The 17330-nt window shown below is 33.6% G+C and overlaps 1 protein-coding gene across 5 annotated transcripts in view; it reads right to left on the bottom strand.

The window, feature by feature from the left end:
- Nucleotides 1–17330, bottom strand: part of LOC135831569 (putative polypeptide N-acetylgalactosaminyltransferase 9) — a 113566-nt gene that overhangs the window by 73504 nt on the left and 22732 nt on the right. Inside the window, exon 2 of one of the 5 annotated variants that reach the window (XM_065344164.1) lies at nucleotides 11489–11550. The exons of 3 other annotated variants lie outside the window; for them this stretch is intronic. The gene's annotated coding sequence lies outside the window, so the exon portion shown is untranslated. Of the gene's footprint in view, nucleotides 1–11445; nucleotides 11467–11488; nucleotides 11551–17330 lie in introns of those variants that run through there. One more of the 5 variants, XM_065344165.1, reaches the window with a different exon arrangement.

The raw sequence follows: 17330 nt of genomic DNA, 5'->3' as shown, positions 1-17330 counted from the left end.
AATGGCAGCAGCATGAGGTATGATGAATACGAAGTGGTGCCTTTCCAAGGCTGCATTTTTTTTTTTAAATTTTCACTCATTCGGTTATTTATTACTGCAGAGACAATGAATTATTTTTATTACCTACTTAAATCGCAAATAATTACATCATTTTGAATAGCATAGGTATCATAAGGTAGATTCGTATGTTTTCAATTCGATGTGCAGATTATTACTTAAAATTGATAGGTTAATGGCACTTGACATCAGTACATAAAAAATACACAGTGCCCATGAGATACATAGTACGAGCGACGTACATTAATAGCTTCCAACTTAGGATACCTATTACCTACTATAGTGAAATACCAATGAAATACTTCATCAAATTGCATTTACACATTTGCAAGTGACGTAATAATAAGCCGAATAATTCATTGTCGAATTAATAGTTTGGTGTTGGGAGCATAAACGAATAAATCGATTAATAATATTTTGAGATGTACAAAATGCTAATCATTATTTTATAGCACGCTAAAAGGCTATGAAAAATTTCGCAAATTCGTTCCAGAATTTGACTCATTAAGGACCGGGCTTGTATGTATTTATCAGAAGAGGCGGGGGCAATGAATGAAAGGAAGAATTTTTCCTTGCCTTAGCAAAATATCGTTTTGACTAAAGCGTCATATACATTTTTTTTCGCACCAGGTAAGAATACAAAGGGCAAAGGACAAAATGAAACAAGGTGTTCAAAAAAATTGAAGCAGGAAAAAAGAGGTCTGTGGCACTTGAAACAGGGTAACATTATCAAGTTTTCAATTTCCAAGTAGACACTCTACTTCTAAGTTTTTATTGGAAAACTATTCGCTTTTTCAGTACCAAAAAATTAGCCATTCTGGCTGATAACCCAGATATAGATCAAAAGCACCTCAAAAACGAAATTATTTTCAAGTCGTTTCATCATCATATTAGAAATTGTGGAATTTGAAAAAAAAAAATATCTGCAAAGTGATAAGTATCTACAGAGATTTTTTTCAAAATATCTCAGTGGCTCATCCGAAATTCAACTACAGTAGTCGTTTTAAATTAATACTACACATAAATTTCAATTTTGAAATATGAATCACTCAGTCAAATTTGAAATTTTGCCGATTTAAATCATTCGCATCCTAAATGAATCAAATTCTATCATTTTTCATTAAACTAGTTAAAAGCGTATTGCATCATGAAAAATACCTACAATGTTGGGAAACTACTCACTATAATCAGAAGACATAAATTCTTGTTAATAAACGACAGTGACGTATGAAATAATCGACAAAATATGTGCCTTGAAAAAACATCCTTTTTTTTATTCGTATATCAAGAGCAAAATAATATTATCGAGCCACGTTATAGACAATCAAGTTGGAAAATATCAATATTACTTACGGTTTCTTCGGACGACGACCGAAATAATTTCCATAATTTTCAAACATTTCACTCGGTTATTCAAATACTTTCGCAAGTCGTTCGGCAGCAAAAACCCCAACAAAAGAAAAATGTTTTTCCGAAATTTTAATTACAACTTGTTATCGACTTGACAAAGAGATGAATTGACACGGTATTCAATACCATCGACGTATCATTAATTACAACCACTAGCAGAAGATATATTCCAACGACGACGTTTTGGTGAAAAATTGAGGAATATTCAATTTTAAACTTCGAAAACGTTAATTCCAGTCACGATGGCTATTTTTCTTAATTCTTTTTACCATCGATAGATACCATCGTAGGTAGAAGTACATTTCTTTCGCTCGCTAGGAAATGAATGTAAGTTGGTCTTTTGACGGAAAGGACAGAGGAGGTGATCATTTTTCATCGAATCATTTTTTTTCTTCTTCAAAAATTTCCACGAAATTACGAACAGGTGTACAGGATATCTGAATAAATTAGATCTAATATTTTATTACGACATAATGAAAATTAGGTAGGTAGAACAAATTCATTCAAAAGCTAGTTTAATTTATTTCTCATTTCTTTGTTTTTATTTTGTCATTTCAATAATACATAATTTCCAATGACCATCAAACATTAGCATATTAATTACTTATCCAAATTTAAAATGAAACGTAACTACCACCTTGCATGAGAAATATTATTTGTAACCCTGAATTAAGACTAACTTTATGGATTATTTGATTCGTTTCGTTTCGTTCGCAATATCGCACCACACAATGCTACATGCAGCACAGATCTATACCTATGCCATATAAATACGCGTGCCTATTACTTAATTAAAAGTACAAATCCCCCGCCAAATTTATTTCAGTTCAAATAACGGTTCTTAATAGTATAACCAAGACCAAACCAAACGATAAGATTCTCTATTAAACAATCAGTCCAACAGCAGTGTACCCAACTTCTTCAGACATTTATAACAACGAGCCGTGCAGAATACAGCGTTACAATTAGTTTCGCGTCCATCGTCCATTATATTGACCTCGACAGCTTTTATCAACCTGCTTCCAAGCATATTATACCCAACACAATAGGTTCAACTCTGGGTTATACTGAGATTTTCATTAGTTTATCTCAGCTACTATACCTAAAAGTCTTGGCAACTCGATCGATAAAAATACCTCGTCCCTTGAAAATATACCGCTCGCAGTTCAAATCCTAGTCGTCGGGTACCTAATTACCTCCGCAATATGATTTCCTCCATTTGGAGCCTACGTTTAGATATTATAATTTCAAAAAAGATTATTTTTATCTAGCTGGCTATACTTATACGTGTTTGAATTTTTAAACGATATTTCAAAATCTCATATATCGGTGAAAAAAAAACAACACTTTCTATCTGATATGGTCGGTCGTCGGTGTACCTAATTCAGATGATAATGTATGTAAAATCTTTACCGCCAATTACGTAATTCCACTTTAAACTCCTCATCCTCAAGTACATACCTGTACCTATCTTGAATAATTTTATATACCAGTTCGGAATATGTTTCGAAAAAAAAAAAATGCATTATTGTTTTAATAAAGTTGGCGAAAATACGAGTGCATTCGTTATATACGTGTATTTCATAACATTCAATTTCAGGTGGGTATATCAAAACCTACCAAACTGCCATGTAAATAGGTAAGAGAAGCATAATCAACGCAATTTCTATTTCAATTTCAATGTTCATTTTATATAGCGACCGGTATATAAAAGACCCAGCTATGACTCTTCGCCGCACGCGTCGACAAAGGGCGAATATTAATATTAAAGTTGAATTTAACTTACATAACAAACGCCAACATTCATTTTTCAAAACGTTATTTAACAAACCAAATCCTGACAAGGCATTTTTTTCAAATAAGCATCGATCACGTCGACAAGTCACAACAAACCCCTGTTACCGTACCAGCAACCCTTCCAGAGGAGAATTAAGTTAATTTACACTCCTTACTTCGGTTTTTTTCCTGGTTCAAAAAGTGAAATGAAAGAATACCAAGGAGAAAAATTACCACGAAAAATACCTACTGACGTGATTCAAGTACCTATTAGTATTCGCAGCAATGTTGAAAATAATATAATTTATAACGTAAAGTAAACGAATTCGCGTCTGACTGTATGTTAATTTGTAAACATTTCGAATGACCGCTTTAATTGTAATTTATACTCAACGTTGGTCGCAGTCGAACACTGGGCCGGAACCGTGATGTAGCATTAGAGGATTTCGACCAATTTGAAATGCTCCAGTGATAACTAGGCACGAAAAAATCGCAAATCACCTGGTCACTTTCCAACAACCAGACTTCAATTTCGATAATGCACACGTAACATTACAAAGGATGATTAAAATGTTCAGCATTTTGAAAAATATACAATTTCAAGACAGTTTCTCAATTTTTCACCATTTTTAAGCGGATTGCTCGATCTTTTTTTTACAACTTCTGAACCGAAATAATCTATAAACTTCATTCACCGATAGACACTCCTTCCACACAACTGAAGATATCTTCCCGAACGCGATGAAAATTTTAAATACCCCTCTTCTACATCTGCAAGACTGGGCTACTATTTTATACATAAAAAAAACATAACTATGTCCTTTACCCCCCCCCTCCCTCTATAACGAGAGACACACACTTTTCTCTGCAGTTTACAACACTTTTCTTGAAATATTTTTTCCTAGATTCGACGTTTTATTTTTGGATATATTTCAGCTAATTTTATAAATTTGTCGCAATTTTTCACGATTTTCATGCTTCCCTCCACGGTATTCCATTTTTCATATCTTTGAGATGTCTCGGTTCGAAATAGAGAAAATTGTTCTTCCCAAAGAATCAGTTTATCTAAGTAATTTAACAAACAATTTGAACCTTGAACTTCGCTTTTCTTTCTTCAACGAACCTCTTTGTAAATCAAACATTTTGCATTCGTTTCGCTCATTTTTTTTTTTTCAAAAAATTTGATCTCTTTCGTAACAAAAGCGACAAATAATAATAGATAAAGCAAACAATTTGTTTTGAATTTTTTCTTTTTCATCATTAACATTGAGCCACGATTACTTTTTAAATTTAAAACCACGAGAAAAATTGTAATAATGAAAGTGTTCATTTTTTAACGCATGACTCATTTTCTCGGTCATGTTTTTTGCCCGAACACATTTTTGTAGTCTATTCAATTTGCAAGTTGGGCAAAAAGTTATCCATCGAAATTTTGCTCAAAAAATTCACCCAGACAATTTATTGCTCAAAAGACGTTTATTTTGGCCTTAATTCTAAAGATAGGTGGGTCATTCCAGGTCAATTGGACCAGGAAGTGGTAGGGGGGTTCTGCGATTTTTTTGAAATTTTTCCTGTGGAAAGACCTTCCGAAGGGATGACCAATGGTGCAAATCGCAGCCCTCTAGTTCATTTTTAAAGGCAGCCAGGGGGTGTCAAAGTTTTCAGTGAACCTAAGATATCATCCATTTCAGCAGTGGATTACTCGATAACCGCGATACCTACCAAAATGGAACTTTTTCCCATAGTTAAGGGTTTTGAAAGGCTTTTTGGTGATGTCATAAAAATCAGTGTTGCCATTTTTTTTCGTACAAAAAATTAGCTCAAAAAGTTTCGAAACGTAGTTTTCATATCGTTCCGACTCTCAAAAATTCTGAAAAAAATATATTATACGGACAACTTTTAATGCTGAACAACATATTAAAAAATTGGGATGGTAACATGTTGCAAAGTCGATTTAAAAAAATTTTAAGTTTGCGAAAAAATTCGATGTTTTTGATTCAAAATATAAAAAAAAGTTTTGATTGGTAAAGTTGACCCATTTGACCCCTATATTTACGTATCTGTCGAAAAAGTTGAAAAAAACCCCTTCACTCGATAAAATGAACTCATCACAAAAAAATCAAAATTTGAAAAAATTCAATTTTCGATTTTAAACATCAAAAAAGTTTAAATTTATTCAGTTGTCTTATTTTGACCTATTTCTGACGTATTTTATGAAAAAGTTGTTAAAAATTACACTCACAACAAAAAAATAAAAATTCGTTCATTTTTTCAATCTTTTCGAATTTTGATTTTTTTGTGAGGAGTTCATTTCATCGAGTGAAAGGGGGTTTTCAACTTTTTCAACAGATACGTACAAATAAGGGGTCAAATGGGTCAACTTCACCTGTCAAAGCTTTCAAAACCCCTAACTATGGGAAAAAGTTCCATTTTGGTAGGTATCGCGGTTATCGAGTAATCCACTGCTGAAATGGATGATATTTTAGGTTCACTGAAAACATTGACACCCCCTGGCTACCTTTAAAAATGGCATAGAGGGCTGCGATTTGCGCCATTGGTCATCCCTCCAGAAGGTCTTTCCACAGGAAAAATTTTCTAAAAAATCGCCGAACCCCCCTACCACTTCTTGGTCCAATTGACGTGGAATGACCCAGGTAACATATGGTTATTTATCATTTCATACAAATTACTTAGAAAAACTTCAGCAAATCTTCTTATAATTGATTGAGCATAAAGCAATCAATTTGTAACTAATAATTCGGAGGCAATTCATATCAAATTCATACTTTGGTTGAGATAATATTACATTTTTCAGGCATGGAGACAAAATTGGTCTTTTAAAAAAGTAACCAAAACGAAACTAAGTGACCACTGATTTTCAATCTTTTATACAGTTTTGTACTGAAAAAATTAAAGGAGGGGGAGAGGTGAAAATGCAAAATTTTGCAATTTTATTTTGACCCATGTATTTTCCAAATTTTCAGCTCAAAAGTAGATATTTGTACCTACAAGTACTTCTCTTTCCAACAAAAATACGATATAAATATATGTTTTTCCTTTCATCTAGGATATCTTTCGATTTCTCTCCGTCGCAGACAAGCACATGATACGTCTATAAGTAAATAATGTTCCATCGCAAAGTCACTACATAATTTCATCTCGTAGCATTAATAATTTTCCATTATCATTCATTTCAAATTAAAATACTGCAAGATGAAAAAAAATTATGACTATCAGGTCAGAATATAGAGCGTAAATGTCTACGATAGCACAGGTAAACACCTAATTTCTTTTCAAAATGACCACGTTTTCTCGCACACTTACAATGTAGGTCATATAAAAATACGTACCATCCAGCTTGATCCTGAATATATATAGCAAAAATTAAAATACCAACGTATGCATTAGCGAAATATAAACGACCTTTGATGACCTTTACAAATTTAACCAAGTTTTTTATAAATCAACGCCATATGATAAATATTTCAGCAACCTCACAGAACGTGTACTCGTTTCTTCGAGCAACTGTTAATTTTTCTGGCGCCATGGAATCTCCACTCGAGTTGAAAAGTGGCCACTTCGAGCTATTCGTCATCGGCAATCAAAATATTCATTACTGTTGATTATAAATTTGAAGCAGGTATGACGAGTGCCATAGCATGATAATGAATAAAAATCAATACGAATTTTCACGTAAGTATTACTACACCATCAGTCAGTCATCCAGTCTCGTACGCGTACAGAAAACGAAATTGTAACATTGAAAAAAGTAACATACAAAAAAAAACACGCGAGATCTTCGACTCCGTCCGCATACATTTAGCCAGCAATCACGATGTACGAGTATCTTCCACTGTGCTGACGGACGAGTCAATGAACCTTCGAACCCAAACTGGGAATCACTAGAGACTCATAGAATCAGTCAAAAGAGCGTATAATACCGATTATTAAGCTGCAACCTGAACCGGTTAAAGAACCTTAATTATTATACACAGACTGAAATCCGGAACGATTTAATCTACCATTATTTTACAACGTCCACTGTTTTTTTTTTGTATATTTATATTTAAAAAATTTATTTACTATTCACAAACATGCCAAATAGACGACGACGTATAGACCATTGTCCATTACAATAACACACAAGTTTTTGCCAAATAAGTATAATTCCTCCTCGTACTCTTCCTCTATCTTCCACCAGTGACATTCTCGCGAACCGGTTTCTCTTCATTATTAAATACAAACAACCCCGATTATTGAGGTATTTTAGCACGTAATTATAATTTCAGAAGATTTAAATGAACGATACACGAAGGCGAAACATTTTGCCCATAAAAAGAAACTCTAATACGTGTTTTTATACACGAAATTGAAAACATGCACGTTCGAATGAAGTGTACCTATACCTACTCATTCTTTTTTTTCAAAACCAACCCTTTTCCCACTTAACGATGTCTTCTCTTTTGGCAAGTTGGGACGAAATTTCGACTCTATAAATGACAAAACTATAATAATTTCGTCATTTCCGGCGACAACGAAATTTAACGATAGAAATTTGTTTCCTCGTTTGGAAAATAATCGTTAGTGAACTTTCGTTCAAAATTGACTCATTAAATCCATACGATAATAACTTCTCGGTTTATTCAACTTTTGCAATAGGCAATAGGCTATACTTACTACATCAGAAATTTGAAGCAAATTTTTTTTCGGATTCGAGACTTCACAGATTATAATTTCAGTTTTGATAAAAAAAAAAAATCAAAAATTTGAAACAATTACAGCAAAGGCTCACCCCTCTCCTTATCATAAATTAATTTTCATTAGGATGGTTCAGTAGGAGTACGAGAGTCCCAATTTCGATCAAAATCCGAAAAAATAATTTTGGGGCTCGTACTTAATTTTTTTTTAAAAGTAACTTTAGTAATTAACAAAAATTTAAAAAGTAACTTAAAAAGTTATAAGATGTGAGCAAAACATTTTAATGCAAGAAAAAAGTTACCAAAAATGCCAAAATATTTCGATTAAAAATTTTTAAAAAATTAAGAAGGAATACCTAAACATTCCAATAAAAATCTAATAATGAAACTCGATTAAAACTTCCACAGCTTTATAGCAAAAGCAAGGCTTTTTGGCAATATTGGCAAAAAATGATATTTTTTACTAAATTTTGGTATTGGGAAAGTGAGACTGTGTGGTCTATTTCGTATTTTTTTGGTACCTATTGAAGGGAAACTTTTCAACAATTTTGGACATAAAACTCAGAGTTTTAGACAATTTTTAGCAAAAAAGCAAGATTTTAATAATTCCAGCAAAGACAGCATTTTTTTCGGGAAAATTTTGAAAAAAAAAGTGAAATTTTATAGCAATTTTCAGTTTAAAGAATGAGACTTTTTGGCAATTTTCAAGCGAAAAAGCTACAATTTTAAGCAATTTAGTAGGACCGAGAATTTTTGGCAAAGAGCAAGACTTGGACTCATTGGAAACTATTGGCAAAAAGTGATATATTTTAGAGTTTATGTCAAAAAAAGCAGGATTTTTTGCAACTTGTTGGTAAAATCGATATTCGATTTGAAAATGTTGGCAAAAAGCGAAACTTAGAAAACTTTAGAAAAAAGGCAAGGCTTTCTAGAAATGGGAAATTTTTGAAAAAAAAGATGGAGCACTTGGAATTTTTAGTCAACAAACGACATTTTTCAGAAATTTGTAGCCAGGCACAACAATTTTTGGCAATTTTGACAATTCTCAATTCAAGCCAAAAACAGAGCTACGTAATCGTAATGCAGGAAAATGAAAAATTGAATATGTAAAAATTTCAAAAAAGTAAGTAATTTTAGTAACCAAAATTTTGAAAAAGTAACCAAAAGTTATTTGTAATTTTAGCAACTTAGTTACTCAAAAAGTAACCGAATACGAGCCCTGTAATTTATAGACGTTGAGTTAAATTGGTTCACTTTTTTAATCCAACCCTTATTTTAACCATCCCTCCCTCCTCTAAGTCATCAAAACATGCCCAAAATTCAAAAAAATTAAGAATAACAGAAAAAAATGATTGTGGAGCGTCAAGTTTTAAGTTTGAACGCTTCAAAATTTCAGAATTGCTGAACAAAGTGAAAAACAAAAACAAACACTCAAATTAATCGGTGAATTAGGACCATTTTTATGGAGCTAAAAATACTGGACACTCTTACGATAATTTTATTTATTTTACCAAAGAAATATACTTAGAAGAACACACTTTTCCAGGAAAAAATCCTGCTCTCACAGTGTTTTAATTTCTTTTCCACCGGATACAAAAGCACATCCGAGTGAATTTCAAGTAAGGAATTCGGCGAGTTATTCGAGACGAGTAAAAAAAATGCAAAACATCTTCTTTCACGGTCTATAATACGAGTCAAATAACCGGAAATAAAATTCTAATCAAAGGTTAAACTATACTTCGATCGAAAACCAATTAAATTATCAATGAATTTCAATAATCTGTTCACTTTTTACCAACCTAAAGAGAAAATCTTATCAGCAAATATTTCTAATTAACCCATACGTAACGGCGTTGAACTTTCCGCTAATGTATTTAAAACCCACATTTTAGCTTTTTTCCCCTACTCCTTCCACACCGCAGAATGAAATTCTCGAATTCGAAACAGCGGTTTGGAAAAAATTCGGAGCACGACGTATACCACAGTCACAAGTCGTAGACATTTTCGAATAAAGTTTTATACGCGAAGACATTTTAATAATACACATTGAGAAACCGCGATAAAGGCGGCGCAAAATCTTTGTCAGTGCAAAAAGCACGCTTATCATTTTGTGGTCGCAATTCTCGTAAAAATATTCTACCAACGTCCAGTTTGCTCGTTCTAGTCCTACACAGGGTCTTGGTACTGCAGTAAAAGTTAATGTCTCGACATAGTACATTAAATACTGCCGGCTATATTGTCGAAAAATTCACCGTTCCGAACGCGAACAAATGAAAGTTTCAAGGCGTCGCAAAATAAATCAATAATATCTTCAACCAGCATAAAATTAACCGAATATACATTTCGTTTGAATTTACAAAGACCTTATACAGGGTGCGGCAGAAAAACCGAACGTATTTTAAATCGCAATTGCGCCTTATGTATGTGAGTTAGAGAAACGAACAACCCGGCATTGGAAAGAGAAAAAAAGAACAATTTTTTCGGTAAAAAAATTTATTTTGATAGCTCAGTTGCTTTATAAATAAAATCGGTCAAAAGAATACCCTTATTTTGGATACATTTGCGAAATCTTGCAACAAAATCTTTGTACACTTTTTCCAACATGGACATCGGAATATTGTTAAAATGATGTCTAATCGGAGTTTTTAACTCCTCCAGATCACCTGGTTTAGTTTCATGCACCTTTGACTTCAGATACCCCCATAAAAAGAAATCACAAAATGAAAAATCGGGCAAGCGCGACAGTCAGACAAGATTGGCACTATTCAAAATTAACTGGTTACCAAACGTCTGACGTAAACAAAATCATTGTTTTGTCAGCTGTATGGCGCGTCGTGTCGTCCAGTACACTCTTCCTCGCCAATTCAAGCCGAGAGAACTCGTTTTGGCATCTCCTGGTTGCGTTTGCGTGTATGCAGGCGGAACAACTCGGACTTTTCATTAACCCTTCACGAACAAATTGGATTACCAGGAGGTTTTCACGGACTTCTGCATACCAGAAGGATTTTTCACACACAGAGCCAGTTTCTACGAAGTTTTTGACCCAATGTCTCTACATTTTTTTCGAAAAAAAAAACGATTTTTTACGATCAATTGCGGAATGTTTTCAAAATTTGCGAACTGTAAAAATCTGGAAATCATTATTACAAAAAAAGCACTCAACCGCATAAGCGCGCTGTTCGGCTGACGAGTCTTCTATGATAGTTTGTTATGATACTAAAAAAATTGTTCTTTTTTTCTCTTTCCAATGCCGGGTTGTTCGTTTCTGTAACTCGCATACAGAAGGCGCAATTGCAATTTAAAATACGTTCGGTTTTTCTGCCGCACCCTGTACCATTATACCTAGTAACGTTTGTGTGTATCTGTACTGCATAGTATGCGAGTATTTTTGTAATGTACCTACAATCTACATTGAGCCAGCAGCAGCACGCTGATTTGCGAATAGTATTTATTTTTCAAAGAGAATCCTACTTTTATAGTACGCTTTTAAAATTATCATTATTACGTGATACGATGTGCTCTTTGATGCTATATACAGCTATTCATACCCAACTCGAGTTCCGAACTTGCGTGAGAAAATTTCCAGTATATCGAGGGGAAAAACACGAACCTGTAAAACATTATACAATCGTGTTAGAAAAATTAAATTCGAGTAAAAAAAAATACAGGCTAAATAAAAACACAACACTCGACGCAAGAATATAAAACCAATACCAACGAATACGAGTACCATATAATAAGAAACCTTACTTACACGAAAAATAACAGCACTATTTTAATTTTGAGAAAAATTAATTTATTTTCCATGTTTCGTATACGTGTAAATATCTAATCTACTCAGACCTAGATAAGCATACAAATATGTGGAGTATAAAAAGAGTAGAACGTGAAACTATAAAATCGAAAAAATACACCTGCAAAAAAAAAGCTAACCAAACGAGCCAATTTTTTACTTTTTTTTCTATCTTTATTAATCGGTACGAGAGTTAGACATGACAAGATCGATTCTCAAGTCTCAACTTGGAGCTTAACAAATTGACTTTTGACGACGAAATAATCCACCATTTTTGTCTCGTCTGTCTTCGTGTCGTTTGTGTAGTGAAACTTGAAAGTTTAAATAAAAGCGTTTGTTTTTTTTTCAGCCGTTATTCTCCAAGTTTTATATTAGGTGTTTTTTTTTCTTTCTAAATGCAACGCAAAAATGCCATTTTTTCTGACCCTGGAAGTTTTGAGTTGTAAACAAGCATTTGAGATGTCAAACTTCATCAAATTATATCTCAATTATTTGGCAAAAAAAAACATCTCATCACGTATTTCCAATAACGGTCTGATTTCTTGAAGGGCCGATTTCCTGATTTCTAAGTTTTTTTTTAATGGGCATTCAGAAGGACAGCTATTCGGGGGGAGGGTCAGCTTGGTTTTCATGGGAGGGGGCTAAAATCGTCATGAGAGTCTATTTTACTCAAAAGTGACCTTTTAGAGATGATGGAACTCGAAATTTTGAACATTTTTCTTTGAATTAGGTTTTTTTTCAAATTTTTGAAAATTGAGGGACCCACCGCAGCCCGAATTTTTCGAAAATGGAAAAAATAAAAAATAGGGAATTATTTTCTCACCAAAGGACACCACTTTGTGGGTTGGGAGGAGGAAAGACCAAAAACAACTAATTTTAGGACATCCCACATAATTATGAATTTGACCTATTCTGGGGGGTCAGCTTGGTTTTCACGGGAGTGGGCTAAAATCGTCGTGAGAGTCTATTTTACTCAAAAGGTACCTTTTAGAGACGATGGAACTCGAAATTTTGAAATTTTAAAAAATAAATTTTTCTTTGAATTAGGGGTTTTTTCAAATTTTTGAAAATTGAGGGGCCCGTCCGAATTTTTTGAAAATGGAAAAAATAAAAAATAGGGAATTATTTTCTCACCAGAAGTTACCACTTTAGGGGGTGGGAGCGGAAAAAATCGCACATTTTTTTTACCATGTAGTTAAGGACCACCCTACCTCCCTTACAGGGACACCTTCGTGGTTACATTTTTTTTTTTTGGAGTAACTTTCATCTCAAAATGAAGGTCCTCCACCTTTGGTCAAAATCCTCACATTTTTAAAAAAAATCATTGGCAAAAAAATCAAAATTTTACCCACTTGAGCACCTCTTTTCGAACGAATTAATTTATTAAAACAAGTTTCGAACTATTTTATGCAGTTTTGGAGCCTCCAGCAAATTTTTGAAAATTAAAAATTCTCACAAAATTCCAATCAATGAACTTGAGTCCAATTTTTATACTGAAGATCTCTCATCTGCAGGTTATATTCCAACTGCGTCCATTTTGAACGTAAGTGAGAAAAAATGCTAGCAGCTATACTCTAAATCAATGCCAATATCTTCTAATTTTATCGAATTAATTTCGTGCCACACTTGATTTAATGGACCAGGTGCAAGGTTTGCACTTAACCTCGTCGAGAAATATTTGCATTTCCCCTCCACGATTTGGTAGCTTGATCCAGGATACGATTAGCGAACGAATTTCAAAGATTTTGGAATAGTAACGTAGAATTGTTTTCATGTACGCAGCGTATTATCGTATTTAGGTCTACTTACGTTATTATTTAAAACATGTATTAAAAAAAGATTCCAGCAATGATTATCGTCATATTTCGCATGTAACTGGGCATTCACGTAACTGGAAACGAGCTGTTGCGAATGCTTCTGCTTTGGAATATCATCAAAAAATCTTAGAAATGATGTAAAAAAAACCGCTATTAAATAGTAATTATTACAAAACCGGTTTCGCCTTGAAAATCCGCCTCAGTTGGCCGTTTATTATATTAATTCATTAATCACTATCGATTCGAAGCTTAGTCGAAAATTATTGTCGTACGTTTTGCTTGCACTGCACTGTGCGCTAGAAGATTAAAGTATGAAATAAAAAGAAAAGGCATGGCAGGGCAAAGTAGAAAGAATTGTGTCGTGCGAAAAGTGGAACACCAGGGTATCAGCGGTAATAAAAACCTAATGGTTTTAACGCTTCCTTTAAATAAGTTTCAAAAATCTCATATTACGATGGAGCGCCAATAAACAGCGAAATTCTCTTCAGCTATCGAAGATTCCAAGTCGAACTTCAAATTCTAACCGATACCATTCGTTTGAAAAATTCGTTCGGTTTGTGTTATTGAAATTACATAGGTACGATATGCCTAGGCCTGCGATGTAATTGAGAAATGTGTTTGATATTCTTCGAAGAACGTATCGATCTCGATATATGCTATTTTGAGTAAAATATAGAGATAAAATGATTGTAGATTCTCGCTCGTCTTGTATAGAGTAAATTACTGTCTTGCTTTGATGCATGTACCTTAAAGCCCTAGGGAAGAATATGTTGTTGTTTGTTTTTCGTCGTCTTAATGTACATAATACGTATAAGCGTGCTCGAAATGGATGTATATTTTCCAAGACGAAATACGACTGCTACGTTAATTTTTGGCTAAATCAGGTAGAAGTACATATTTGAATTTAGCCTGTTTTCGAGGGTGGGTAGTGGGTACTGGGTACGTCAAAAATCTCATACCTGTTACAAATGTGAAAAATTTCACGAACGAATTACTTCGCTCGAATCTCTCGATTTAACGAACGCGAATTTTTCATCCTTCGATACGAACGATAGGTATTGATATAACACATCTCGCATCGAGAGATGAGTTTACCAACTCGAGATGTGGAAAATTATCAAAAAAATACCGCTGATTTTTTTTTCACCATGAAAATAGCTACGTATACGAGTATAAACGAGATGATAGATTTCGTAGGTTGAGAGGTAGTTATATGAAATATATAGAGATGAAAATGTGTCCGTATTTATAAAATTGTTTCGCGAAGCTTGGCAGGATATCGTCGAACCGACCATAGAGATTATCCTGGCAAATAATTGTTTGCAGGGCATTTCGCAGCGGTTGATCGATAACAAACATGACACTTTGTTATTTCGTTAACTGTGAAATAGTTTTTAATTTGTTGTCATGCTGCTTCTTCCGTGATTTTCGGATAGATAGTCGAGTAACTTTTTTATACTCATTTTTGCTTTCGAGTGAATAATAGCAGAATAAGAGATGTAGATAACCGTATTATGACGTGACTTGTACGTATAAAAAATTAAACTTCCTTCGCATTATTCTAGTTATGCAACTAAATCGAGTTAAAATTTTGATTTTTTTTTAATTATATTTTTTATTTGAAATTAGGTATCATTTCATTTTCGAGTTATCTAGATTTTAATCTGGAATGAAATTACCTACGCTTCGAGGGTAGAAAATTTATACGTACTTTTACCCGAGATTTATTACACCAGGTTTTTTAAATTTATCAACTCAGCATTGGGAGCAGAGTAACGTTATCTGTGTTGCTTGGTACATTTGGATTCATTCCGCGGAAGTAAAAACATTTCTCTGTGTTTCAAATTACGACCTGGGAGATTTAGAAAAATTGCCAGTGGAAGTGTCAGGACAGTTGTCATTTTTGTAGGGGGGGGGGTGGATTTTTTTGATTAAAAATAGAAGGTAAATGGAAATGAAATTTTCAGTTCTCAAATTAATTTTCACTTCTTTAATTGCAAAAATAAATATTGGAAAACTTGATATCAACATTTTGACAAAATTCGTTTTAAAAAAAATTGCGGAATTTATTGAAAATTGGACATCCTTATATATTAAAAGATGTTTGAAGGAAAACCTTGATAGAGTCCGCCAGCCTTTTCTACTGAACCGATTTCAACAAATTTTTTTTTTAAACGTTCCTTTTAACGTGTAGATATGTCATCAAGAAAAAAAAATCGGAAATTTTGAAATTAAGGGCCGAAAAAATTGAAAAAACACGTTTTCTATTGTGTTTAAACAATAGAATTTCGAGTAGAAACCTTGATAGAGTTCGCCAGCCTTTTCTATCGAACCGATTTCGACAATTTTTTTTTCAAACGTTCCTTTTGACGTGTAGATATGTCATCAAGAAAAAAAATCGGAATTTTTCAAATTAAAGGCCGAAAAAATTGAAAAAACACTTTCTCTATTGTTTATAAATGCACGTATTACAATGCACACCGACAACAATACACTCAGAACGTTGCTATGTGGGCGTGTTTACAGCGTAGGGGTGTTGAGGAGGGAATGATGTTGTTGTTTGTTGTGTTGCGAGTTACATTCATTGCTATAGTATTTTATTTTTTTCAAAACTGGAATGTGGTGTCTGTTAAAATAATAAGGAGAGGAGGTTCTACACTTGAGATCATTTGGGTTAGGATTTTATTTCAACAGCACAAATTTAAATGTTTAGTGGAACATTGTTTGTAAAAAAGTTAAAGTGAAGATGAAGAAGGGTTCAGTACAGTGTAGCCAGAATTTTCTCAAAGAGAGGGCAAAACCAGATATTTAGGTATGAAAAATCGAAATTAGAGGTAATGTAATGGAAACCCTTCGTAATGTACATATGATAATTTGTATGGAAATGAAGGTGCAATTACTGCTCAAGTGAAGTGAGAGCGAAAAATTTGTTGAAAAAAATGGGTCGAAAAAACGGTTCATTATTGCGTGCATTATTTCTAATTTTCACTCGCGGGGGGGGGGGGGCTCAAGTCACGTTCCTCTCTTAGCTAAGCCACCACTGGTAGGGTTTCTACACTTGGGATACAAATTTGACTATCCTACCTCAGATTTTCATTTAATAGGATTGAATTACTGCAGCATACTCACTACCTACTCATTTTATGCCATCATTTTACAAAAATTTTAAACATTTTTCTACCCAATTTTACATATAGAATTTCAGAAATTTTACTCCTAAAAAATGATGATAGCTAATTATCAAGTCAGTAAGTATACCAGAGTAATTCAATACGCCAAGTATAAATCTGAAGTGAATAGATGTAAGTTTTTTGAGAAAAAAAATGTCGTTAATTCATTGTAGAAATTGATAGAAATATTGTTCAAACTTGAATTTTTTAAACATTGTACTTTAGAACCAGAGTAGAATTTGCTATTGACACATTTCAGCTGATTTGCATTTAGGAGCAGGGGCATGAGTTGAGTTGTTAAAAAAGTGAGCCCCGGAGGGGCGAGAGGCCTGAGCGAAGCGAGGGCCAGGGCGAGCAGCACGAGCGAAGCGAGTGCGCGAGCTATGGAGGCGGAGGTCGCGGAGCGACCTAGGGGGCGAAGCCCCCTAGTTTATCGTTAAAATGTGTAGTATAAAATGATGAAAAAATTAGTTTAAAAGCAGAAAAAAAAGTTTATTTAAAAAGTCAAAATTTTGTAAAATCAAGAAATAGAATTTCGTTGAAGTTTACAGAAAATGAAAAAAAAATGCTGAAAACAAGTTGAAATTATGAAAAATTACTCAAAACAGCA

The sequence above is a fragment of the Planococcus citri genome, chromosome 1, assembly GCF_950023065.1.
Source record: "Planococcus citri chromosome 1, ihPlaCitr1.1, whole genome shotgun sequence".
Taxonomy (NCBI): Eukaryota; Metazoa; Arthropoda; class Insecta; order Hemiptera; family Pseudococcidae; genus Planococcus; species Planococcus citri.
This window is presented reverse-complemented; position numbering and strand designations above follow the sequence as displayed.